Raw genomic sequence first — 6,000 nt, forward strand, 5'->3', positions numbered from 1 at the left:
AGCTAGATAGTCAATATCTTTTCCCAAAGTTAGGGGAGTCTAAAACTAGAGGTGATAGGTTTAGGGTGAGAGGAAAGAGATACAAAAGGGTCCAGAGGGGTAATTTTTTCACACAGAGGGTGGTGAGTATCTGGAACAAGCTGCCAGAGGTAATAGTAGAAGCAGGTACAATTTTGTCTTTTAATAAGCATTTAGACAGTCACATGGGTAAAATGGGTATAGAGGGATATGGGCCAAAGGCGGACAATTGGAATTAGCTTAGGAGTTTTAAGAAAAGGGTGGCGTGGACAAAGGGCCGAAGGGCCTGTTTCCATGCTGTAAACCTCTATGACTCTATAACTCTATGACATCCATTCCCAGAATTTGCAGTTAAAACAGTTCTCATTTCCTGACAGAATTCCAAGGCTGCACCCATTACTTATTTCAATAAATGTGGAATCCTGAGCTGTTTGATGTTGTTCTGTGGCAGGTTTCCAATGCAGCTCCCACATAATTCTCACTGACCCGTACAGTGCAGGAGTCTTTCTCTCGTCTCCATCACTGCAGATAAAAGGTGCCAACTCCTGGTACTGTTCACTAACCATCGGCACAGCTCGAGGCCTCCAGTTGTCCCGGGAACAGCGAGACCCGGGAAACCCTGAGGCCTTGCAAATCCAACCATTACAATCAGAATTCAAACTCCTGGCAGAGGGAGGAGGAGGCAAAGGGTCTGTTACAGAGGGAATCTTCCCCTCTGGGACTGGCTGCCCTCCTCAATAGCCCAGTACAATAGGCTGTCCCCATGGAACCCCCTTCTCCCCAAACACTCCCCTACAGAGAGGCACTGGACTGAGGGGAGTGGGTGGGTTGGTCCATTGTCCTGAGACTGGAATTCCTGGTGTTTAAGTGTTAGAAATCTGATCCAATCTTCCGGTGTGAAGCACTTGAGGGTGGGGCCGGGCTTTTCCCAAATTCCTGTGCCGATGGAAACCCAACGAGGTTCCCTCTGGGCGGTGAGATGGGTGGACAAGCTCGCTCTGCTCTCTAGTTCAGCGAGAAGCTTTGGTGTGGCACTTGGTGGGGCACCCATGCCAAGGTCAATGGTGGACAGGCGCGAGTGTAACTACAGCAGGAGCTACTGGTCCTGAGTCACCAGGCAACTACCCACGCCAGAGGCTGGGTTGTGCCTGCTCCCTGGAGCCCCAACATCAGACAGAACATGGACAGGCTCCGCCATCCTTCAGTCCAGTTTGCTGGCAGCCTCTGACCCTCCACCTGACATTCCCCTGCCTGTCTCTACATTCCTCTGGAAGCCAGTTTCAGGCTCGGCTGGGACCTGGTCTCCAGAAACCGCCCCCACCGAGTGTCAGAGAGCTCACTGTCACTGTCTCTGTCTGCTGTGGACCAGGCCCTGGGAATGAATGTGAGAGAATCTCTCTCAGAGTGCTGTCCAAAAATGTGCCAGAATTCTACCGCCCCATCCACCACCAAGCAGGCGAGGGGAGAAACATGGAAATGCCCTTTGACCTCAGGTTGGGATTTCTGACCTCGCTCTGGTGCGGCTGTAAGATCCGCCCATACAGGCCTTTGACCCCCCCCCCCCCCACCATGGGATAGCAGCCAGAGGAATGGCCTCCTGCTTCCCCACCCAAAGGGAGGAGGACAAGCAGCCAGGCTCACCCGGGGCATCCAGCCAGCACCCTCTGAGAGTGCTCTGCCACCCCAATTCCCACCCACCCCCCGGCTAGTCACCCCATCTGAGGAGGGGTGAACCTGCCCCCAGAGCGGGCAAAGACCCTCAGGGCTTTGGGTCAGCAGAGAACATCCACCAAGGTTATCTCAGATAGTAATCAGCGGGATATCTCCATCTCTGCCGGGGCTCCAGATCGACATATTCACAGAGAGATTAAGAAGTTTTAAATGCGTAACGGTGTTTGGAATTTTTAATCCTGTGAACATCGCGGTGTTAGTCCTTCTCCAAGCCTCAGGAATTCAATTGATATTAAAGGTGATTCAAAGACCATCCTTCCTGTCATTAGAATTACAGTCAGCCACCCGACAACGCTTCCTCCGGCCCTCCTCATACCTGAGAAAGAACAGAAGTGAAACATTGAACGGTCTCCGTAAGAAGTAGGAGCAGAAGTAGGCTATTCAGCCCATCAACTCTGCTCTGCTATTCATGAGATTGTGACTGATGTGATAATCCTCAACTCCACTTTCCCGCCTTGTCCCCCTATCCCTCGATTCTCTCACTGATTAGAAATCTGTCTGTCTCAGCCTTGAACTCAACCCAGTCTCTACAGCCCCTCACGGGAAAGAATTCCACAGATTCACTCCCCTCTGAGAGAAGAAACTCTTCCTCATCTTTGTCTTCAGTGGACGACCCCCTTACTCTGAGGTGATGCCCTCTGGTCCCAGACTCTCCCACAAGGGGAAACAATCCCTCAGCATCGACCCTGTCAATCCCCCTGAGAATACGATACGTCTCAATAGGGTCGCCTCTCATTCTGCTAAACTCCAATGAGTACAGGCCCAACCCACTCAAACACTCCAAATAAGAAAATCCATCCCTAGCTGAGATTGATCCAATGAACCTTCTCAGGGCTGCCTCCATTGCCACTATATCTTTTCTTAGATAGGCAGACCAAAACTGTTCACAGGGACAACACAGTGGCACAGTGGTTAGCACTGCTACCTCACAGCGCTAGGGATCCAGGTTTGATTCCCGGCTTGGGTCACTGTCTGTGTGGAGTTTGCACGTTCTCCCTGTGTCTATGTGGGTTTCCTCCGGATGCTCCGGTTTCCTCCCACCGTCCAAAGATGTGGCGGTTATGTGGATTGACCATGCAAAATTACACCTTAGTGTCAAGGGGACTAGCTAGGTTAATGCATGGAGCTATGGGGATAGGTTGGTACAGACTCGATGGGCTGAATGGCCCCTTTCTGCATTGTAGGATTCTATGATTTTATTCCAGGTGTGATCTAACCTTGTCATGTTTTAGCAAGACTTCCCTATTTTTATTCTCTATTCCCTTTGAAATAAAGGCCAACATCTCCTTCCATCTCCAAGCCCAGGAATCCAGTGTCAAGCCCTTGACAACACCCCGCTCAGTCTAGACAACTGCAGGACAGTCAGCCTGACCACCATTTTATTTACACACCGATATAAGACTTTGGGTCTCCCTTTTCTGTTCGCTGCCAGTCTCTTGTCATACTCCCTCTTCACTTTTTTTTTGCTTCTTCACCTCACCTCTGAACCTTTTGAATTCAGCTTTATTCTCAATAGAATTTCTACCTGAGATTTATCAGATGTACATCAGGTTTGCCTTGATTGCTATTTCCTCTGTCCTGCCTTTTTTGCCTTTGGGGAGAATCAGGCCTGTACCATCTCTTTTATGAAGGGGAGCTCCTCTGTTCAACCAGCTACTGCTTTCCTTGCTCCAGTTTACTCAGCTCAGGTCCACTCTTATTATCCATTATCTTTTCCATGATACAATGACCACTCTTTGCTAAAGGTTGCCCGCACTGACACTCGATCCACTTGGCTCAGCTCACCTCCAAGAACCAGGTTTCGCCGAGCCTGAGTGGACACATCCTACTGCAGAATATTTTCCTGCACACACTTTAGGAATGCTTGGTTCTGTCTGCAAGTTTCCCTGCCATTATCCCAGTCTATGTTAAAACACCTCCATATCTTTCTGCGTCTCCCTGTAATTCCCTTGCAAATTTGTCCCTCTCCATCCTTCCCACTCATTGGTGGTCTGTAGCCTTGACCAGTCGTTGAATGGTGAGTCAGGCTTGTCAGGCCTGTGGCCTACCCCGGTTTCCTGTGTTCTCGTGTGCACACCGAACAATGTCACTGCTCTAGCCAAATGGACTCTGCTCTTGCACCTTCTGGACATGATCTTTCTCCAGCGATGCTTAACCAATACCCCGCCTTCCCCCTTTCCTATCTTTTCTGAACACCTTGCACTCAAGAACACCCAGTCCTGCCCCTCCAGGTCCCTGTTATCCCCATAGCATCAGGTTTCCACCTTGTGATCTGTAACTCACCCTGTCCATTTAGAGACCTGTACAATGACCATGATTTAGACGTTATTACTTCCTTCCTCACTCTGCCCCATCTATTAACTTACTATTCCCTGCTCTAGTGCCATCTATCTCTCCCAGGATTCGGTGTACCTTGGTATTCCTCTCTGATATCATCTCCTGGTTCCCACTCCTCAGCTGAGTGAGTTTAAAACCTCCCCAGCATCATTATAAACACGCCCCAAGAGGAATTCAGTCTCAGCGCAGCTCAGCCGAAACCCCTCAGGCCTGTACAGATTGCATCTCCCCCAGAGCCATCCCCAGTGTCTCAAGCAGCTTAAGCTTTCCCTCTGTCACACATTCACCTCTCATACCTCCCTATTTATGTATTTATGTGTGTGGCGCACGGAGTCGGCGGGATATTGCTCCTTTTGATGATCTGCTTGCTAACTGAGCTCCCTAAATTCAGACTGGAGCCACACATCCCCCTTTGACCCAATGTGGACGATAACTATCGATTCCCTGTCAGGGTGCTTTGCAGCTGCTGAGTGGCACTATTGGCCTTGGCAACAGGGAGGTAGCAAACTGTCACATATCCCCTTAATTACTGAATCACCGATCATTGTTGCTCTTCCTGCCCTGTTCCCCACCCCACCATCCCCCCCCCCCCCAACCCCCGGCCCGCCCAACCCCCAGGGCAGCTCAGCCAATCACGCTGCCACAGACCTGGCTTTGGTTGCATTTCCCAGAGGGACCACCCCCGCCCCCAACCCCATCCACACCCCCACCCATACCCCCATCCACGTGCCCACCCATACCCCCACCCCCACCCATACCCCCACCTACAGCTTTGGAGAGAAGCTTTGGAGAGAGTGCAAAGAAGGTTCACCAGGATGTTGCCTGGTCTCGAGGGTGTTGGCTATGAGGAGAGGTTGAATAAACTTGGATTGTTTTCACTGGAAAGACAGAGGCTGAGGGGACACCTGATTTACGGTATAATTGATTCCGGGGAAGTGCCGGAAGATTGGAAAACGGCTAATGTTACGCCGTTGTTTAAGAAGGGTGCCAGGCAAAAGGCGGGGAATTATAGGCCGGTTAGTTTAACGTCTGTGGTAGGTAAAATGTTAGAATCCATCATTAAGCAGGAAATTGCGAGGCATCTTGAAGGGAATTGCTTGATAGGGCGGACGCAACACGGTTTCATTAAAGGGAAGTCGTGTCTGACAAATTTACTGGAGTTCTATGAGGATGTGTCTAGGGCAGTGGATAGAGGAGAGCCGGTGGATGTGGTCTTTCTGGATTTTCAGAAGGCGTTTGACAAGGTACCTCACAAGAGGTTATTGCAGAAGGTCAGGGGACATGGAGTTGGGGGTAGGGTGTTAGCGTGGATAGAGGATTGGTTGTCAAATAGGAGGCAGAGAGTGGGGGTCAATGGGTGCTATTCGGATTGGCGGATGGTGACTAGTGGGGTGCCCCAGGGGTCGGTGCTGGGGCCTCAGCTATTTACCATTTATATAGATGATCTGGAGGAGGGAACCGAGTGCAGGGTGTCGAAATTTGCTGATGACACCAAGATTGGGGGAACGGCAAATTGTGCGGAAGGTGTGGAGAGTCTGCAGAAGGATCTAGATAGGCTGGGCGAATGGGCCAGGAAATGGCAAATGGAATTTAATGTTGGCAAGTGTGAGGTGGTCCACTTTGGTAGGAAGAATGGTAGGAAGGACTATTACTTACGTGGCGAAAAACTGCAGCAGGCGACGGTGCAGAGGGACCTCGGGGTCCTTGTGCATGAATCGCAAAAACCCAGCTTGCAGGTGCAGCAGGTGGTCAGGAAGGCGAATGGGATGCTGGCCTTCATAGCGAGGGGGATTGAATATAAAAGTAGGGAGGTCTTGCTGCAGCTGTATAGGGCATTGGTGAGGCCGCAGCTGGAGTACTGTGTGCAGTTTTGGGCGCCGCACCTGCGCAAGGATATTTTGGCCCTGGAGGGAG

The sequence above is a fragment of the Carcharhinus amblyrhynchos genome, chromosome 26 (genome assembly GCF_965287045.1).
Source record: "Carcharhinus amblyrhynchos chromosome 26, sCarAmb.v2.hapA, whole genome shotgun sequence".
NCBI classification, from domain to species: domain Eukaryota; kingdom Metazoa; phylum Chordata; class Chondrichthyes; order Carcharhiniformes; family Carcharhinidae; genus Carcharhinus; species Carcharhinus amblyrhynchos.